At 48.8% G+C, this 21,960-nt stretch overlaps 1 long non-coding RNA gene across 2 annotated transcripts; it reads left to right on the top strand.

Moving 5' to 3' along the window:
- Positions 1 to 6,273: 6,273 nt before the first annotated feature.
- LOC147600558 (uncharacterized) lies at positions 6,274 to 18,674 on the top strand. Of its 2 annotated transcripts, XR_015258712.1 has the most exons (3): positions 6,274 to 6,399; positions 6,486 to 6,608; positions 18,254 to 18,674. It is a non-coding gene; the product is annotated as an uncharacterized LOC147600558 (long non-coding RNA). The 2 variants fall into 2 exon arrangements; XR_015258711.1 differs by having other exon boundaries at positions 6,307 to 6,608.
- The last annotated feature ends 3,286 nt before the right edge of the window (positions 18,675 to 21,960 follow it).

Consider the following 21,960-nt stretch of genomic DNA (forward strand, 5'->3'; position numbering starts at 1 on the left):
TAGATTTACATCAGCTCTCCAGGTTATCAGAGCTCACAGTTGGGTTCAGAGGCATCTGCAGTTTATGTATGGTAAAACTGGAGATGAAATTTAAGTGGGACAAAACACTTTGAAGCTCCAGGAAAACTGCCAGCAAAAGGTTAACAGACAGGGCATTGGGGTAATGATTTCAAAGCAGAATGAATGATAATTTTCAACTGCTACAAGACCTAAAGCCACTTCAAGAAGTCAGCAAGAAGTCAACATGTGTCACACTCCCTCCAGCATGACAGTATCAGCGACAACTTGGTAAGTCTAGGTGGTTTCCCGAGAAGCAAAGGTAAAGCAGAGATGACTAAAAATAGAGGGGACTCTGTGAAAGTAAGGAAAGAAGCAAGGAAAGTAAGCAAGCCCTAGGAGCAGTGCTCAGGAAAGAGAGGTAAAAAACCACCTGTTCAAAGAAAAGAGTAAAGCAATACCAGTGTGAGAGGTGACAAGAGACCATCACATACAATGCTATTACAGAAATTTAATTCTCTGCTGAGGAAGCTGATAGTAATACAATTTTCCCATTGGCAAGGTGTGAACTGGAGACAGGCAAAAGCAGGGTTTTTCACATTCCAGTGAAAAAAAATTGAGATTTCAAAAAATGGTGTTATTCCAATTTGTGTCAGCACAAAGATGAGACCTTTGGAAAAACAGGAAGAGAAAGAACTCGATTCCTTTTTTCCTTTCTCTCATCTCAACAAAAAATGAGAACAGGTACGTACATGAGTCTGAGATTTGGGTTCATGTCCTTGCATGCAGTTATCTCTGGTGAACGCACTGACTTCCCAACCGCTAGCCTATTTACTAATCTGAGTAAAGCCCAGATGTAACTGGAGAGACAGAAGAGCTTGAGTGGGTCAAAGCGTACCCTGGGCTCCTCATCTTTCAGTTGCAGGGAGCAATGAGGAGCAGAGCTGGACACAGCCCAGCTTGTCTGTCCTGTTGAAAGCAGACCACGGCAGGTCAGCACAATTCAGAGCACCTGGGCTACATGGACCCAGGAATTTAAAAAACACCTCCCAGTTAGGTAGAACAAATGTCGGTTTTATAGCTAGTTTTCATCGGAGACTTGAGAAATCTACCCCATAGAGTATCCAGGAACTCAAACAGCTCTGCAAATCTTTATCTTTAGAGAATCATCATTTGCACACACACAAAAGAAGAAACATTTCAGAATATTTTCAGTCAGTTTTGGTTCTAGCAGAAATGTTTACAGTGACTCACTAACAATGAATGAGAAGAGACACTAATAATTTCCTGGCCATAAGGTCAGGAGAAGAGGTAAGGAGAGCGCACAAGAGACACAAGAGACACTAAGCATACAAATGCAAAAGGACTGGTGCCCGCGAAGTGCCTGGCACTGTAAGTTAAGAAGTGGGAGATGCAAGTCAAAGAATTAAATGCACTAGTTGAAGGTCTGCTTAAAAGTTTGTGATGGTGGATTCAGCAGTAAATTCATTGTACCTTTCAGTGCAGCTGGAGAAAAGCTCATGAACCCTGGGAGAATGCTGCTGTAGTCAGCATTACTGAGAAAGGCCAAAGGCAGCACATGTCCAGCTGCCTTTCGGAGTTTTGCAGAGTTTGCTTCTCGTAGGTGGCAAAGGAGTGACTGGGGCAAAGTTAAAAGAAAAGCAGGCTGAATTTGGACCTGGAAGATAAGACGCTGACTACATTTTTAAAAACATTCATCAAAGAGAGCACAGGATGGAGGAAATAGCTCATTGTTGGTGCTTATAAGAAATAATTTGCTAGCCTTCCTCATGAATTTGAAAAGTTAAAATACGAGCATCATCCAAGACATTTGTTAGCCAAAAAGACCAGTGGAGGGAATCCCTACCCTAAGCTCTGCTGGAGAAGGAAAAGCAATGGCCTGGGCCTCGACAGTGCAGGGCGCTGGGGAAGAGCTGCCAGGGCAGACACCTGGAGCAGGTTTGGACCTCAGGCAACCTTTGAAGAATCCACTCTTCAGTCCATGCTGTTGGTGATGTACAAGGAAGATATTTGAAAGTCTACAAACTACTCTGCAGTGTTACATAAATTAATTACTCCACAGAGTGCTTATCTTACACTTCCAGGGTTAAGAGTTTCACGGTCGGCTGGTATAAAATGGCACAACCAGTAGATAAGTCTTTTTTTTCCTTCATGTCTAATTCTCCTTTCATTCAACTGTTATTCATGTCACTCAAGTGAGCTCAGAGTAACCGATTTACATGAGCAGTCAGGAAGAAAATAACTAGGCTTTGAAATTCTGACTTTCATTGAGGAAGATCCTCAGGTGTACTGATACACACAATTTCACTGGCTTGCCAATAGCCTCAGGTTTTCGATAAGCAAGTGATCTGGCCAACACTGAGCTATCAAACCACAGACAAAAAATTTCTTGCAGTGTTTGGAACTCTTTGGGTTCTAGTTTCACGTTTCTAAGCAAAAAGGTGCAACATATTCTTTTCTGGGATGTGCTGAGTTTGCTTGCTTTGGCACATTACATTAAACTCCTCAAATCTCAAACTCATGTTCGCAATACTGGTTGGGAAGGTTTGGGAAATACACAGGGGATTGTCCGCTGCAGCGGAATTGGGGCATATCTTGCTTTCTCCCCGGCCATGTGAAATGTTAGTGAACATCCCTCACCCACTTATGGTCCTCCTTGGATGCTCACTTCTGTTGTCTTCCCCTGCTCCAGAGCCATCCTCCTGGCTTTCTCCTCATCAGACTCCCCGGCTGTCCCAACACCCAAGGCACTGCTCACGGCAGTGGGAACTCTGGCTGCCTGGACTTCCTTGTCCCCAGTGCCAGTGCCAGTGCAGGCTGCAGCAGGACTTCCCCCAGCGATGCCCCTTCGGAACTCACTGGAGGCCCAGAAATGTGACCTTCCCCTCAAACGCACCGCATCCGGGCCACTGCAGACCCCAGTGGTGTCAGCTTCCTCGCAGCAGTGTCGCATCAGCCCTGCCAGGCCCCAGCTGGGTGAGCTAAACTGCATTTAGGCTCAGTTCCCATCCCTAGCTTCAAACCATGAGTCGAGGTGCTCACACTATCCACCTGCTGCCGATCGATCACAGTGGAGGGGCGAAGCGTGCCCTGTTCCGCCTTTGGTATGGCGTGCGCTCGCTTCCTACATTTAAAACTCATCCGGAGCTACATCTCCCTATTAAAGAGGGTAAATCAGAATTAAACATCCTCCTGACATTTTGCATGTGGTTAGTCTGACAGCCCTGTGCTGCATGTACACAACATACAGCTACTGAGGAAAAGGACAGGAAGAGGTTAGGGACGAGAAGCTCTGTGGCCTGCAACAAAACCAGAGGCTCTGTTTTAGTAAGCACTACATTCTTCCCAGCTACACGGCATATACTAGGCTGTGCGATGTCTCATTACCAGCGTTTGCAGCTGCTGACACAGAGTGGATTAGCAAAACAGACATTAAGGATGGGATGGGTCAGTGAGCTGTGTGCATTTTCCACAGGGTGGTAGGGATACTGCAAGCGGGAGCTCAGCCTAGCCAGTCAGGTGTGCTCTCCACGAGCAGTTTGGGATGCTTCCCCTGCAAGCTGGGCTTAGCGTGGAGCTTTTAGCTGGGAATGGGCTCTTATTCCCCTACCACACATATTTTCCTCATCAAGCCGCCTTGAAGGCATCTAGTCAAGTGATAGTCAACCTAGGGTTGGCAGGGAAGGCTAGCAAAGGCACTTGGGCCACTCAGCGTGCCCGAGATACCCCACTCCCACAGCATAGTGGTGTCCTCAGTCACATACAAACTATTAGCTGCCTCCTGGCACCAGAGGAAGGGTCCTTTCTTGGAGCACTCCTTTGGTGGTGCAGACACTGCCTGCCACTTGCCCCCTTGGCATGTGTCCCCGCGGTCCGGGCCAGAGTGGCTTCCAGAGGAGTATCTGCTCTGAGCAAGGCTGGTTGACTCTTGCCTGCTAATTGAATGGTGGCATTGATTTTGGTGTCCCTGGAATCTGCAGTTGGAAGTCCAGCAACCCTGTGAGTGTACCAGTCCTCCCTCTGCCCAGGGCATCCTCCTGCTGTCCCCATTGCTGACTGGGGACACAGCCTGGCCAGTCTGGCTGGACAACAGGCCAAGGCAGTGTCTTTGCCAGCAAGTCCTGCACAATTTAGGCAAGACTTAAAGTTCACCTCCCCAGAGACACTCAGAAGGGAAAACACATGCAGCAATACCTCCAGAGGTGGAAAGGAGGGCGAGCGGAAGACCTGGGAGGTGCAGTAGGAGGTCAGCACAGCAGACCGTGGTCTGTTTATCTGTAAACAGTGGCACTGTTCAGCACAAACAGGCAATCAGTCTGAGCTTGGAAAGCTTCACGTCCTTCTTGGTAACAGCAGGATAGAAAATAAGGCCTTGGCTCATTGCCCTGATTACATTGCTGAAGTGGGCTGGGTGAGGTGCAGGGAAGACCTGGAACAGAAAAGCTAAGCTTTGGTTCTCATCTGGTTACCCCAACAATGTGATCTGGGCAGTTCCAGCAAGGGAGACACTGGAGCTGGACATCTGAGGAGGGTGCAGAGCCCTAGGACAGCTCTGAAGAGCTGCTTAGCACACTGGTCATAGCTTGCTTTCTGGGAAAAGCTATTTGTAACATCTCAGGCTGCACATAGGTATTATCTGAAGCTGCTTTCTGCTGGCCATAAGTACTTACAAGGCATCTATTACTCTTGTATCCAAGAAACCTCACAGGTCCCTCTCTTCTGCTGAAATCAGGCAGAAATGTCATCCACACCTCACTGGTGGGACGATGAGGCACAACAAGATCAAGTGACAATGCAAGAGCCAAAGGCCCAACCTCTAGTGGCACAGCTGCTTAAAAACTAACACACCACGGATCAGAGCTGTCTGGGTGAGTCCCAGGCTGTATCTTCCCCTGCAGAAGAGCAGCCGGGTCCATTCACGTTCCACACGCCAGAAACTTCTAATACTAGGGAGACTAAAGCCCAGAATATCAGTTAGGTGGTATTAGTTCATGTAGCCCTGCGTGTCCCCATGCTCCCTTTCACCATATGTGAGCATATCTGCATTAAAGGACAACCTTTCTGCACATCTGCATTGAAGGACACTCTGCTTCACAGGGAACTGGTAGCAGCAGAACAGCACCCAGTTCCCTCCTGCAGATGGAGAAGGGACGTTTCAGCTTATGGGTAGTGAGAAACTTTCTACTTACAATCATGCATGCAGACAAAAGCACTGGGCATCCAGCTATACAAATGTGGTAAAACCTAGGCACGACCATAATAAAAAAAAAACCCTGATTGATAAAGCTTGAAGTCCTGTCCCATGGTCTGAGTCAGTGTTTTTCCTGCAACGATTTCTTCTAGCTAGCAAGTCTTAAGTTGTGATTTGCGTTCATTAGATTCACCAAACATGTTCGTGATTGGCTGTCTTAACCCTCATGCACAGACAAGATGGTGGTGTTAAGATTTCATCTGAGGCATCAGCCACACAACAAAGAGCAAGGGACGTAACACCGACTCCTCAGGCATGTGAAAGGCTGAGGAGACTTCACAGTCCTAGGTTTGAGTGTTGATATAGCAATCCTGTTGCCGAGACCTCCAGATCCCCAGCCCACCCTTTACCTAGGGGACCATTCTGGGACACAGACTGACAAAGGTGCATCCAAATCCAAGTTCTTGGCAGCAAAAAAGAGAACAACGCTGGTCACTTTTTTAACAGGAAAATCCCCAATAAACCTCCGTTTCCCCTCCTCCTCGGGAACATCCATGAGTGACTGGTTCACATTTGCCACAGTATTTTCAAGAGGGGCCTGTGAGCTCTGAAGTTCCTCCCCGGCAGGAAGTCAGAGCAGCACTGTGCTCTCCCTGCCAGGCCTTGAGGACAGAGTGCAGGAAGGGGATTTCTGGAGAAAGCAGCCATACTCTTCCACTCCACACAGGTTGGTTTTTTCCCACCCTGACGCCACCTGAGAAGTCCTTAGAAGAAGAGACATGCATGCAATTTGCCTCCTTACATTTACCTTGGGGAATCTTTCCAGACATTGTCCCCAACAGCATCTTATTTCTGAGACATTAAAAAGCCACCCTATTCAAATGCAAATCAAGTCCTTCCTGACAATAACTGTTGAGTAATTTTGACGTCAATACAAGCGCTTTGGCCGGACGTTCCAAGAATAGACCTGGTGTTTGGGAACGGAGCAAAAAGGAAGCGACCACAGATAATACACAGGAGCAACTCTTTAAAGGAGAGACTGTGAGGGGAAGATAGCACAGCCAGGGGTATCAGGTACCAAAGCATCAGAGGTTTAGAGCAAGGGACAGGCATGGAAAACTAGGCTGAAGAAGGCTGTGGTGCATGCTCTCCTCACACCTAGGGTGAGAAAGCTGAGGCTTCCATCTTGGGTGAGTCCATTTGCCCAGGGTCAACCCCAAGCTCTTTCCCTTAGACTGCATTTTGACCAACGTTTATACATCTGGAGCTTGCTTAGGTGCCTCTGCCCTGTGCTATGTTATACAATGTGCCCTTTGGAAGTCGTCTTCTACGCAGTATGCGCTGTCTTGCTGCTAAAGCTGGTTGCAGAGAGGACACTGAACATGCATGCCTTCAGAGGGTAAGTCTTTCAACCAGAACTTGATAGCAAAAAGTACATTCAGATGCAGAAATAGCTGGCCCACCCCAAGGAAGAGATGCATACAGCATATATTGCTGATGGGTTGATAGAGCAAACTGCTGGCCCCCCAAGGCTCTCCAAGGCAAATACCATACTTTAGAGCTAAAGTAGACCCCTTAGGAAAAATGATCCAGCAGAGATGCCATTGATGTGCCTGCGTGATCAGAGGAATACATGCAGGGCTTCCCGAGTGAGGTGGCATTTGAGCACTATTTGGAATACAATGGCCTTTCTGCCTGTTTTGGAAATTTCTGACATTCTAAGCACAATCGTATTTGTAATGGTTACATCTGGCCTTTCTGATCTGCTTGCTCATCAGCCAGTAGAGAGCCCTCAGGTACAAATCTCCTCTCAGCTCTGCTCTGTTCTGCTACTTGGTCTGGTGCTAATTAATCACCCAGGGCTCCCAGACATCTTTACAGTGTTAACCCATTCACCTCTGAAAAACTTCTCTCTCCCATTCACAATGAGTTGCATATTTATCTGCCAGAGAGTAAGTGATCAGTGAAGCCTGGGACCACTAGATTATGCTAGGCAGTTATTATTTTATCCTTCTTTTGCAAAGCTGATTTATCCAAATTCACAAGGCAAATCAGTGTCAGAGATGGAGAATAGACATGGTGTTCAAACCTTGAGTTCTCCTGTAGCCCTTGGTAAGTATTCTTCATGAAAACACTTTCTCATCTTTTCATACAATCCCAAGCATAACCTCAACAGGCTGGCGTCCACCTTTAGTCTTGAGTGGGACCAGATTTACCTCTTGAGGGCCCTTCTGCTCATTTCTACAAGACTATGGATCTTCTCTTACTACTAGAAAGTGACATGGTAAAATGCTAACTTGTTGAACAAAAGGCTGTCATCAGTCACTTTATGCCCAGTTAAGAAGAACAACTCATTAGCAGATGCCGTCTGCTATTCTTTGTGTCCTGCTTCTCTTCCATGTCTTTAAGGATAACATCACATACCTATATCCTGAGGGAGCTGCACTGTGTATATTCCCAAATATCTTCCTCTCTCCCCATATGTTTTCTGTCACCTATGGATTTCCTAAAGTGGAGAGTGAGGACATGGCTGTTGGGATATGCATGCCCTGGTCTGTTGTTGCCTTGTGCGACATGTGCTACAGACCACAGCACGAGGTGACTACCTAGCTGCACAACCTTCCCAACCAGACTTGGCCCCAGCTTTCCCCCTGAATGCTGGTGTTCCAATCTTGACTGTGCACAGGGAGACACCCTCTGGGTTTCCTATTTAATCCCTTCTTTCATTTCAGACAAGTCTGGAAATATGTGAGTACTTCTAAAGATATGGGGGAGCCATGTTTTCCAGTAAATGTGACTTTACTAGGAGGGAAAAAAGAGAGATGGCAGTAAACAAAGAGCAGAATTGCTGAAGTACAGTTGACATGGACCCAAAAAGAAGTGCTGACCTCATCCTTCTTCATTAATATGATCTATATTGCTGCATACGGAGGAGGCTACTGTCAGGAAATGCTGCTCCACGTAACCCTGCTGCAGCTCCTCCTGCGGGCTGCGGGGCCCCTGGCAGCCAGCCCCTTGCCTTCAGGCAGGGGACCCTGGGGGCTGTCCCAGGCTGGGGAGGGCTGGCTCTGGGGGCCCTCGGAGGCTCCTCACACACCTGGGTCTCTCTGGGGCACCAGGCAAGGTCCTCCCCTGCACTGGGTACAGGCTTAGCTGTATAAAGAAGAAGGAAACCAGTTCCTGAAGGCCTCAGTTGGTTTTATCTGGACCCTGCAGGCACAAAACTCATCCCCTGAGCTCTGAGGGATGCAGTGCAGACTCAGCATCTTACAAAGTTCACTTTTTGTTTAGGGTGGAGAGACACCCCAGATGTCCTTCAAATCCCCGGTTTCACTCTCTGGGGTGCCTCCAGCAACCCCTCTCATGCTCCCCGTCCCCGGCTGAGGCCAGGAGGATCAGCGTCCCCAGTCAGCCATCCCCATAGCTCCCTACTACAGCAACCCTCTATCACCTGCTCCCCATGATTACAGATGCCGGTGGTGTGCAGCCAACCCCTCCTTGCAAGACCCCACACTCCTAGGAGAGGTGGGCCGAGAGCAGCGAACACGGGTGTCCGTGGGCAGCAGGCAGGCTGCGGGCTGGGCTGGGCGCGCGTCGCAGGAAGCACCTGCTCCTGAAGTGACGGCTCTCTTATCTGACCCCAGTCACATCAGGTGGCTTCCTTGTTTGCCTTGGCGGCGGGCCCCCACAGCCACCTCCGCCTGCCACTGGCGAGCGGCTCCTCCGTTCCTTTTTTTTTTCTCCTGAGCATGTCCATTGATCTGAAGAGAAAACCACTCGGAGATCTTCCCAGGGCATGGCTCTGGCCCCCGCTTCCCCCACCTGAGGCAATGATGGGGAGTGGGGATGAGGGGTGCAAGGTGCACCCCTCTCTATCCCACAGTAAAACTGCACCAGCCACATGCTTGGCCACCATCATGCAACACAGGTCCCTCTCCCCCATGAAAGAGCCAGTGTATGAGGAGCCCTATGCAGCGGTGGGGGACAATGGGCGGCTGGTGGCCCCAGCTGTGGGCAATGGGAGTGCGGCACAGCCAGACTACAGGTTGCTGTGTGGGGCCACGGCTGCCCTCAGCCAGAACGCCAGGGCTTTAAAAAAAATAAATCAATGCTTGCGGCTCCTCTTCCTTCCCCCCTTCATCCCTCCCGTGATCTGGATGATTCACTGAGCAACGGCTGGTCTCAGCCGCAGGGCAGCCATGCCAGGGGCCTGCCCCGGGCAGCACCGAGGGAGAGCCCACCTGGCTGCACCGAGGTTGCGTCCCACCGCCATCCCGGGAGCCAGGATCTTTCAGGAACAATTCCCCACATCTCCTTCCAGCTCTGCCTCAGGGGCAGATCGTGAGGCTGAGCGGGGTGCAGGCGCTCGTGCTGATCTGCATTTCAGCCGCAGAAGTTGGCCTGCCTCCAAGATGGTGCCGTTTCAGATTGACATCCACCTCTTAAATAATCTTCAAAATAAATTTCACCAATGGGTTAGATATCGGTGCATTGAAACGTAGCACTACTGCCGTATAAAGATAACAACAGACACAGAGCACACACATATTTTAAAACCGTACCCTGGTCAACAGTCCCCTGTAAGTTACAGATATATGATAGAAATTGTTTGGCTTTGGATTTTATGAGACACGCAAGGAGCAGTCTTGCAACATATTTTCCTTTTCCTTTTTTTTTTTTTTCCCCCCTAATCGTTAGTCTTAGGCTCTTTCGATAAGGAGAAATTATTTCTCCAGGGTCAAAATTTCCAATGAAAAAACCCACAGAAGAAACTTCTCATACTTAAAATACTATGCAAAGAGGAACAATAAGATAATAATGGGGCTGAATATTCATTATGCTAATCAAATGTTAATAAACTCTGGGATAGCATGCAGCTCAGTTTGGCTCCATCTTCCTTCCTTTCTTGCCTGCTTGCTTCTCTCCTCCTTTCTTTTTCACTTCTTCCCTTCTCCTCCTGCCATAGGAGCAAAGCTTGGGGAAGCCATCTCGACCAAGACGACAAACATTCAGATTGAAAGCGTTATTTATTTAAAACAGTCTTGCAAATAGTAAACACTGTCAAACAGATGTGCAGCATCTGTGTAGCTCAGGCAGTTGGTGAAAATTTCTATTCCAACCTCGGGGAAGCCTCAGATCCAGAAACAGACAATAGCCGATAATCGGAGAAGCCCCAAGCAAATGTGTGCAACTATGCCATGTTCAAGACATGAATAATTAAAAGTGAAGACTACCTCACACAACTGTCACCTTAAAATGGAATAATAGTTATGTTTGGGCATCAGACATCCTCATAGTTATGTGGACAGTATTTTCATTTCACTGCATTAATTATGTAAAAAAACAAAAAAACACAAACCACGGGGCAACACGCTCATGATCAGCAAGAGCAAAGGCTTGGGTATAATATCTGTAACCAGAGATGCATAAACATTGTGTGTCTCCAGTTTCAGATAATCACCTGGTGTCAAATCCTTTGTGCTGGAGGTGTGCCGCAGAGAGAGGGATAAGAGACTAAACCAGTGTGCAACGCTGAAACACAACCCGGCAGGTGATCCTCTCCCTCCCTCTCTCCAGCAAGACCTTGCCTTAGATCTAGCATCACACGTGCTACAGCAGTGGGCTCCCTCTTTGCCTCCTAGGCCAGCAGCCAGGTGAGCAGTTGGCCAAGCAGCGCTACTCTGACCCCTGTGCGTTGTGTCTGGGCACCTTTGGGATGCCTCCTTCGTCAGCAGCTGGATGGCCAGGGATGCTGCTTGCCCCTGCTCCCTGGGCTGGGGGATTCTCACATTGGGGTCAAGCAGCCCAAGTTCCCTTTGCTGTGCTAAGGCAGCATTGGTCTCGTTCTCTTTGGGCAAAGAAGAGATCACTCAAGGAAAAGCACAGAAACAGTCTTACAGGTCTTGGAGGTGCCCATACAGTGCTGCAGCTCCTCAGCCCCCAGTGCTGGAGGCTCAGGGGCTGTCACCAGCATGGTCACAGGAGGCTTGGTCTTTCCCTGCCAGCTGAGCTTTGGGTGGCTGGTGCCAGGGTCAGAGGTGTCCTGACCTGGGCTTTCATCACATGGCATGTTGTGGGAGTCACTCAGCAACTGCCCTGTGGGAGATGAATATGAACCTTGCTAAGGACGGCTGGAAAGGCTGCAGGGTTACTGCAGCAGCGAGCCCCGCAGAGTCGCTCAGAGCAGGCCAGAGCGAAGGTCCAGTTAGGAAGAGGTGGACTATGTTGGCAGCCTCGATGAAGGTGCGTGCCTTCTGCCGGCCCAGAGGAGAGAGTGTGCAGTGCTGCAGCTTGGTCTGGGTGTTTGTATGACTGCTGGCACCAAGGGGCCATATCCAACCCTCTTGCTTCTGTTTCAGCAATCCAGAAGAGGTGGTAGGTGTGAAAGGCAGCTACAAAGCCAACCCTGAAGGCATACCTGAAGGATCCCACCCCTGCTGGCTTGATCTGCAGCTGCACTCAAAGAAGATGTGCTCCCTCTGAGCCCCTAAACCCTGAGCATCCCTCTCTGGGGAGAGTCAGAAACACCAGCTCCTACAGGCATGCTGCCTCTGCAGCCCTTTTTTCTTCTCTGCCATCACGCACGTGGCTGCTCCTCAGTCTGCCTCTTGATAAAGGGCAGCGGAGCACAGACGCCCAGACTCATGGCAGTGCTGCTCCGGACTGCCACAAAGACCTGCTCGCTGATCTGCATGCACCATCACTTCCCCAGCAGCAGCAGGAGGCTTCCACCAGGCCAGCTGAAACGACTGAAGTTTCGCTTTCTTGAGCCTGGGTGTTTGCGCTGTGCTGTGAGACCAGGAAGTCTCCTGGGAAAGGTCCCTTTGTCCTCCGCCAGCAGTGTGCCAGGGAAGCTGCCCTGCTGGGTGGGCAGCCAGCAGACTGTGAAATAGCCACAAATTTAAAGCTCGTAGCTCGGTTCAAGGTTGTGAGTAGGAGCTGATCAGGGGATGGGAAGGGCCTGTGGTCTCCTTTGTACTGAGGAACTTGTATGAGGCCTGGCCTTTGCCAAATTGACCTCAGATGAATACTTCCCATTACCCTCAGCCTAAGACACACAGCTAAACTGTTCCACCTGATCTTGCCTTAATTTGTCACCGGCATTAACTTTATTGGCCATATTAGCTTTTCTCTCCCGCTTTGTAAAATCCATGTCACTGCCCATTCTCCCTCTTTCCACTAGCTCCTGTCTGGATCTGCTGGCTTTTTCATGTGGCTCATGCTGTGCCTTCATTCCCCTGAAGGGAAAAAGAAAAAAAAGAAAGAAAGAAAAAAAGACCTCACAGGAAGATGTTTCCAAAATCCAAGCAAACAGCTCTTATCATGTAGCTCCCACTGCTGATGGAGTCATTTGGGGAAGAAATCAGCCCTATCAGCTCTACACATCTTCCAAATGTGTAGGAGTCCAGGTGGATGCATGCCAGGCAGAGCATCCTTAGACACATATGAAAGCTGCTGCCCTCCAGATGCCCCAGAGCCCCTCAGCTCTGAGAGACAGAGGTGCTCCTGCCTCCCTCAATGCAGCTTCCAGCTAGGATGCATATTTCAAACATCGAGGCGTTTGCTTGGGAACCAACACTAGCCTTGCTGAGTGCCTGGCAATGCTGTCTGCGCTGCATTGCCTCCATTTTCAGCCATCTCTGACGGGCTGCCTGTGGAGGGGACAGCTGGGATTCCGGTGTTCCTTGTGTGATGGTGTTAGCTGGCTGCTCTGCAGAGGAACTGTTTATTCAAGTTGCTTGCCTAAACAGAGCAGATACCAGGATACCAGGGCCTGAAGGAGGAGGGTGCTGGTGTGAAGCTGGGTGCGAGCCGGTGGTTGCTGCTGGCGACGGCTTCAGTTTTCTTTGGTCAGGCAACAGTGTTTCTTTTGGCGGAGCTGGAGTGCTGGTGACACTGAGGGCAGAATTCAGGACATCACCAGAAACCAAATTTCTGAATTCATTTGTGTTGAAACAACAAAGGCAATTCCCTCTCAGCATGCCATAGTCCACCCACTCAGCTGTGCTTGCTGAGGCTGTGAGACTCTGCTTCCTCCAACCCATCCCTGGAGTCCCAGCTCTCCCCATCTGCCTGCTGACTACAAGGAACATGGGGTGTTTCAAGGGGCTTTGCAGAAGGAATCACTGCCCCACCACTGCAGCCTGCTTTCTGCCAGACCTTGCTGTTGGCAACCACGAAGCTCAGCCTGGTTGCCCTGCCCCTCCCGCCAGTGGAAGGCTATGTTTTGGGGGCTGCTAAAGAGCCTGCTGGCTGTGACTATAAGGGTGGGATTGAGTGGGATCCTCCTTTCCCACAGCCTTCCTGCTGTCAGGAAAAGGGAGCATGAGGTACCAAGTTTCTTCACCTCTGGAGACACCTGCCTTCCTCAGCCTCTTGCAGGACACAGGAGTAGAGGAGAAGCTCAGCATGTCCTGATGCTCTTACGACATGGATCAGGTGCTCCCCCAGGGAATATCTTCACAGGAGGAGGAAGGGGATGCAGCCGTGGCAGTTCCCTGTCCCAGCTAATGTCACGTCCCTGGGGATGCAGACAGCTGCATGCAGGCCTGGTCCACCTTGCCGGTTGTAGAGGAGTGGAAAAGCAGGCTGGGAGGGAGGAAGCAGGACTCTGAACACACTGAGTCACGGTGCATTGATGCTACAGGTGGGCTCTGGGTCGTAAGCAGGACAAGGCTCCATCCCTCCCTGGCAGCTAAAAGCCACCCCAGCTACTTTGGAGGAGGTAGCTCATGGGGTCCCATCTGCATCAAGTACAGCATGGTATTTCCCTGCAGTACTTCCACTCCACCAAAAATGCACATGCTCCTCTCTGCCAAAAAGCTCCTGCCCTGCCTGCAACACACCCAGCACAATGTGACTTAGCCACTGGGTCCCCGAGTCCACGCGGTGCTGAGCATGCTGTGACAGAGTCGAGACGCAAGTTCCCTGGCCAGCATGCGGGGTGTCAGATTCCCTCTTGAGGCACATAGTCCTGGTTCATTATTTCTCATCCTGTCAATCTTCTCCAGAGGTTTGTTTGTTTTGCCCCTCACCAGAATGTGCTGCTGCATGTTTAGGCTGAGAAAGCAAAACAGCCGACTCAACAGCTGCTGGATTTGGGGAAGGGGAAGGGAGGGAAATGCTTTCAGTTTTGACTTTTAACCACAGAATGCAAACTGGATTCTTCCTGACAAAAGTGACAAGAAACAGAGCCATAGGTCTTTGCTGGAAGCAAAGGGAGAAAATGACAGAGAAGATAAACTCTGACACTTGTGTCCCTCTGTTTCTGGTAATAGCAATGGATCAGGCAGAGGTAGGTGCTGCTGCGCTCCGCTCAGCTGAGCAGAAGAGGGCTCCAACGATGTCCACCTACAACCATGTTCACATGCTGAGCTGAGCAGAAGACTTGAAAGCAGACTGAAGCATACTGCACCCTTAGGCCTCCTGCTTTTCATCCGTCTTCTTGGCTGTTGCTCAAAGTGTCCATACTGTGCCTTGGAAGATCTGAGCTTTTTGCTGCAAGGCCAGGTTCGTGGAAAGCCAAGAGGAGAGAGCTCAGCATCAGGTCTAATGTTTCGAAACCCTACTACTGCTCAAGAAGAGCACTACCTTGACAGCTCCAGGGCTATCCAGCATACCCAGTATATGCCTGAATCTCCTGGCACAAGAGATGCCTGCCTAGCACATAGCCTCATGCTGTGGACTTTGCCAGAAGAAGAAGGACTCACCCCACCAGATTATTGATTCAGGACCCACTGACACCCACCATTCTCCTTACTGAGAGTCCGACACACTTTTTACTCTTTCCTCACTCAGAAAAGTCACATACTCTTTGAAGGCAGATGGACCACATCATGTAAGGGTGGAGCAAACTGTAGCTCTGCAGGGCTGCTGACTCAGTGTAGTGCTTTGAGAAGGGTTTGTGTCTATAGATGAAGCTTTGTATCTGAACCACCTCAGAGATGCCATCCTGTCTCCATGGCAGTCAAGGCTTATGAAAAGCACCAAATCATTTACCCCGTGAGGGTGCTAAGATGACCTCTGATAGACTCAGAGTCTGTATGAATAAGAATGTGCTCTGGACTTTCTTTCAAGAGGACCAATACTTTGTTAGCAGGAGAAAAGGCCTACTTCTGGGCAACACGTCCTTGACTGTCTCAGAGAAGGTAGCGCTGCTCAGTAGGAAATGCTCTTTTGGATCCATTTGCTCTATAAACAGAAACAAGGAAGGAAGGAAGGAAAGAGAGAAGAGAGGGACATGGTGGATGTGTCCTTAACAAAGCTACCCCTTAGAGCATGTATTTCTTTTCCAACTTAGGGTCTGCCTTGCAGACATGGGGCCATGCTTATATACGGCAGAGCTCCACCAAGTCAGTGGAGTTTCAGCGTGGACGAGTCAGGCTCCCCATGGCTCATTCTCAGTCAATATTCAGAGGTCCTCCATACTCAGTCATGGCTTACTACTGCAGCCCCCAGCAGCAGCACAGGGTGGCTTGCTGTCACCACAGCTAACAGAGGGGCCATGACAAGTGTACCCCCCACAGATGCAGAAGGCGCTTGTTGTGCATCTGTTTGGCCAGTGAGGAGGAAAGGGAGCCTGCCCAGGTCTCAGAGATGCTCTGCAACTGCTCAGCAATAGGAGGGGTTATTCTGGGACAGGAGGAGGCAGAGGGACTGCAGTTTGGTCAGACCTCGGGAGCGTGAAATGGTGTGGATCCTTGTGCCCTCTGGTCCCCTCACACAGCAGTGCAGCAATCAGGTGCAGCCAAGCCACACGTAGCCCCATCCCACAAAGGAACATTTCCCATTGTCCCAGTATTTTTTTTTTCCACCACTGTAAATTTTATTACCTCAAAGGTATGGAATTAGGAAATGAAAGATGTGGAAAAATTCCTCGGACCAAAGCACTCATTTCCATCATTTCCACCTTGCCCTGGATTTCCTTCTCAATTAGTTCCAGCAGTGTCCTTGGTTCAAGCCTTGGAGTCATTAAAGTCCTTTTGAAGCTCTAGTGCCCCACGCTAGTTCTCATTGCTCAGCAGAATGATACATCAGGAATAACAAAGTCCACTTTGATCAACTACTTCCATCCTTTACAGCTGCTTCTGCGGGAGTGATTAATCCCAGCCCTTCCTCCGCTAATAATAAGCGCAGAGATTCAGCTACATCCTTTGTTGTTGTTATTTTCTCTTTTCATGTTCCTTTTTGGGGAGAGCTATGGAAAGGACTCAGTGACTTTAGTCCAGTTTCTCCAGAGAGGTAGCCATCACCATGATGGTGGTGGAGAGCTTGAATACCTGGTGGGCTTGGGTGGACTGACCTCTCCTCCAGCTGAGGCTGTGGGTTTCCTGAGCGCTGAGCTCCCCGTGCACCTGTTCTGGAAAGCTTTGCAGAGTCAGTTGTGCCTGAAATCCTACCTACGTGCAGGAGATTAGCATTTCCTATTGGCAAGGAGCCTTTGGGAGATGCAGGGCCATTTAATAGGAAACACTAGGCACAGACACTTTGCTGGGAATTAGGCCATTTTTGAGTAAACCCCAGAGTCCCCTGGGCTGCTGATCTGGCACCTTGCTCCTCCATTAACTTCTCCTTGCAAACAAAAAATATTCCAGGCCTTCAGTTTCTGTTTTAAGCTGACACTGAGCCGGAATTGCTCTTGATTTCCACTAATCAAATTGAGAGAAAGAGGAAGCACACTGTTTATTTAATGACAAATGCCAACTAAAGAAGAGGAGGTTGAATTATCAGTGACCACCAACTTTTATAGATAAAATTTCAGCATCTAGACCCACACTCCACCATGTTTCGACGACTGCAGAGATAAAAGCCTCAGACATGGGAAACACCCCTGTGGAAGAGCATTTCACAGCAGAAGCAGAGCTGCAAATGCCCTGTATCGCCTCCCGGTCACAGGTGACGCAGGCTGGGCTATGCATTATACATGCTGTATGCAAAGAGAGGACATCGTGCCTTTAAACCTAATCTGTCACTCTACTGAAACAGCAGGTACCTGAGGTGTATCCTGGGTATAGGCACCTCCAGTTATCTCCTCCCAGGTCCGCTTGTGCAATACTGGGATATCAGGCTCCGTGCAGATTGGCCCAGGTATGGTGATTGAGCATGGCTAGCAATGGGAAAGCAAAAGAAGAGGGACTTGTGGCTGGTGTCACTGATTTCTGCCCCAGGTGCAGGGCGGGGAGCCACTGAATGCACTTATGACAGGAGAGGTGCAACAGGGAGGGGAAAGTCCAAGTGCTGGACAGAGCTGGTTTGTGGTTTATGTGAGATCTAGTTCGGGGAATCGTCAGCTTGGCCAGGGGCAGACTGTGGCATCAGACCTATCATCCCCAAGCTTTTTGGCCTCTGGCTGTCAGTCTGGCTGCTCAGCACCTTCAGTTCTGAGGTGGCACATTGCATACTGAGGAAGAAAGAGCTCTATGGTCAAGCACCCTTGCTAAACGGTGCTCTCAGATGCTCCCCTAATTTCTTAACACTGCTCCCCCTCCTAGATGTTACAGTGCTGGGTAGCATCATCTGTCTTTGATGAGGGGACCTTGGGTTTGATGTTTGGCACAAGCAAGACACCATTGCTGTAGTAAGAAGGAACACTGGTACCCAAATGTCTTGTCCAGTATGTCATGTGTGTAGCACATATCTGCTAAATCAAAAAACCCTGGAGTCAGAGGCAGGCAGCAAGAGCACTGCACTAATATACCTATATATCCCTAAATCCACCTAGGACTGTCTGTTCCTCCAAAGAGCTCCCTCGGACATTACATGCATTACTCCAGCAACACCTGGAGTCCTGAAGAGCCATACTCAGCTCTGTCACATCAGTATAAAATCAGAACAACTCTCACTGCACTCTGCTGCACTGCAGATCAGCATCTGTTGCATAGTCCCCTTCAGCAGATAGTCACTGGACTGCACAGGTACTAATAAGGGCAGAATTTATCCCAGAATTAATTTCTGTGCTTTTTTTTTTTTAATATTTGATGGGGATAAGTATGTAAATATGTGAATGAAATCTCAGTGAGTAATCCTTCTGCTTTGTTTTTTAAGGTATTTTGGCACTTTTTGAAATCCACACATCCCAAGGTCTCAGACTCTTCTGCAGCTCTGCTGACAGAAGCAAGCTACAGCCCCTGCATTTCCGACAAGTGTAATCCAGCACAGCCCCGTGGTCTTTGCTGATTTTGAGATGCCTGAAGATACAGCCCAAGCACACAAGGAATTTTGTCTAATGTACGGCTTGGAAGTGCGCTGACAAACTAGACAGGATTTAATCAGGAAGAGTTGAAAAAAATAATTTGCTGTTTCAATCTGAATGCAGCAGATATGCTTTGCTTTCTAATGCCATTAGGTCTCTGAAAAATGGCTTCAAATTCTGAGAAATCAGGAGAACTATGTAAGAAATGTGTAGTTTTTCCCACTAAACTCATCTAGTCATAAATTGGTCTAGACATAAACAGATAAAAAGAAACTGGCCTGACAAAACAGGGTGAAACTTGCAACTGCTTTGGAAGAGCAGGCTGGGCATCCTTGGCAAGGGGGAAGGTTCATGGCCTGGAGATCACACGTGCCTCTTGCAGGGCTGGAAGTGACTCTGCAGAGTGGGTAAGGAAGAGGGCACCAGCAGCCCTGAGAAGCAGCTCGGGGAAGAAATGACCATCAAGATATGGGTCAGAGCTGTTTCACATTCCAGTCACATCTGGATTTCACTTGTTTCACCAGAAAGGCATGCTCCAGCAGAGAAATGATCAACATTTCTCAGGGATTTCTAGTTAGAAAAAAATACTTATAGTGCACTTCTGACATCACCAGGCAGTAAAGCTGTGCATGTATGGTTCCTGTGTGCATGTAGGGACATGAGTACAAGCAAACATTATGTTACATTCCTGCACATTCCTACATCATTGTTTAGATCAGGCTTGTTAGGCTGGAAAATGGGGACAGAATGACAAAGTATAATCCAGATTTACCCCTGGTCATCTTTGAAGTCAAAGGAAGAGTAGGATTTATACCTGCTCATCTGATTTGACCTAGCTTACAGAAAAAGGCTTGACTGATTTCAAATTGGGGTCCAGGCTGAGTTTCCTCTGTGTTAGAGGACATTTGGATTGAGCTCCTGCCCCACGGCTGGCAGCACCCAGGAAAGCTAGTTTAAAGCAGTCCTAGCTGGGTGGACGCATCCTGAGACTCTTATCCACGCCCAGCAGCTACCTATTTACAGCTGTAGCATCTTCTCCTGAGTTTTTCACCTGAATAAATTGTCCCTGGAGTTGATACTTCACACTTTTATACCTGTGCAGTGGAAGGGTGGATGTATGCAGGCACATCTCAGAATTGCTGCGGGACTCCTTGCAAGGCTTGTTTGCAACACACAGTGATGTTTCAGCTCAACAGTATCATCAAGGTCAGGAGCCATGGCAGGTAACGTCTCCACCAAGGTGGCACCTGCAGCAGCCCCTCTTGTGTGCCAGGCTACAGACATGCTGAGGTGGATGCGACTGCAACTCTCCCCTGTTCTCACACATCTCAAAGCTTTGAAACAGCAATAAAGTCAGCCCAGGAGAACAGCAAGTGTACTCCCCTGGACTCTGGTCCACTTTACACACCCCTGTGTTATGTTCTCATGGATGGCCCAGCCCTCTGGTCCTCTCCAGGCCTCCTTGCACTCATCACCAGGTCTCCAAAGGTGCATCCCTACCTTCCCCATTCCTGCACTATCTTTCCACAAATTGTCCTCATAATCTCAGCTCCCCACACTTCCTGCCACTTACGTTATCCCCTCCCTGTGTCGGTCCCTTGGTCCTGGTCTTGCAGGGTCTTGGACTGGCTGGGCTTTGCCATGTGGATGTGGAACACAGCAGGGCCATCATGACAGGAACGAGGGCTGCCGATCAGCAGTGAGTGCTGCTGTGGGAGTGCTCATCCGAAGGTTAACAGAGGAGACTGCATGCACAGGCATAGCCTGCAACTGTGGCTGCTGCCACCAACATGTGCCAATTCATATATAAGTGGCTGATGCAATGCACAACTGAATCAGAGGCTGAATTATCTCTGATTTAGATAATTACTTCCATTGCATTGTGCATCCAAAAGGTGCACTTTCCAAAATAAAATTAAAAAAAAAAAACAAAAAACAGGTTAAGCCACAGCCCATCAGTTGAGTAAGGCAGAAGTTTTCAAGGGGATGACAGAGCAGAAGAGGAGGAGACAGCATTGTGGTCAGGCATGCATCGGTTGTCACATCTTCTGGCCTCAGTTCTGCAAACTCATGCAGATACATAGCACCATTTGCCGGGGTGGTCTCATGGAAGTCAACAAAGTGTTATGTTGTCACTACTATTATAGCCTTTTCTTCTAAAAACTGTGGCATCCTTCTGATTTTTTTACTACCGAATGCAGCTCGAGTCAATTGACTGAACTCGGTGGAGCAACTCCCCCTTTGAAATCAGTACTGAGAATAGAAACAGGCTGATGTGTGTTTTTCTATCATGTGCTAACTTGTTCTGCCATCCTGTGAATGAGCTGCTTGTTTTCTTCTCCTTGATCAGACAGTTCCACCTAAACGAGGACTGGACACAGAAGTAAATCTGGTAGGAGAATACACTTCCTGTTTATAAAAATACCCTTCCTGTGTGGAAGAGCCCTCTTCCTGCACACACTCATCTGCGTACAGCATCCCAGACCTGTTTCCAGAGCCGCTGGAGGTGGGGGGTACAGCTATTATGGATATTTCATCAGGCTGAAGAACCAAATAAATTAATGTATGTGTTGTACAACATCTGTAAATCAAACACAACACCACGCAACCCCAAACTGTGATCAAGATGTCATCCTTTTGAAATGAAGGGCTTTATCTCTTTGGCTCACAGCTGAACTTATCTGTGAATTTCCGGAACTGGTGTCTCATTGCCATGAACTTATTTAGCTAACTCATAGACAATGTATCCGGCTCTTGTGATTTGATTGTGGCTCAGGCCTCACACGTTCACAACAGCTGAGAATTTGAGCTGTGTACATAAATTGATTAAAAAAAAAAATCAAGTCTCAAAAGGCGGTGAGCTGGATGTTTCTATGCATATCTCTCACTATGGGTTTTCCTGTACCTTCTTCTGAAAGGACCTGTACCAAGATCTTCATCAGGGCTGGATGGGTTAATCCACTCAGGTGGCCTCTCTTCTCATGCACTTCAAGACCTTAACAGTGAAAGGACGAGATCCCTCCTTCTGCCATGACTCCCAACAGCATCCCCAGACCCTGTGAGACTTCAGGGATCATCAGATGGATTTCTTCAATAACTAGCTTATGAAAAGTCCCAGCCACCATCCCACCTTTCCTGCACAGTTTCATCATCTCCCTTTCCCGCTTCACAGACTTTGCCTCTTTCCAAGACCTTTGATGTCCAAGCAGCACAGCGTCTGTAATAGCTTCTCATAGGTTCACATGTTCTGCTTTGCTTTCTGCCTTGAATGGGTCCTGCTTACACTCTTCCATGTTGGAAGTCAACGTTTGGTGTCACCACCTAGCCGACATGTTCTGCCACCTCATCCCATGTGAGTATCACTCAGATCATGCTTCCTCTTGATGCCCACAGCAGATTTCACATTACCTATTCAACGCTTATCTACTGCTTTCTTCTCTGGGCACTTGCACCACAGTCCTGGTCAAGTGCAGGATTATTGTCACATGTCATAAGAAACTCCAGTGTTCTTCTACAAAAGGATGTGTTCATGGCGAATGGGGTGCTAACACTTGGCTTC

This window comes from Chlamydotis macqueenii, chromosome 5 (genome assembly GCF_036417535.1).
Source record: "Chlamydotis macqueenii isolate bChlMac1 chromosome 5, bChlMac1.mat, whole genome shotgun sequence".
In the NCBI taxonomy this organism is placed as follows: domain Eukaryota; kingdom Metazoa; phylum Chordata; class Aves; order Otidiformes; family Otididae; genus Chlamydotis; species Chlamydotis macqueenii.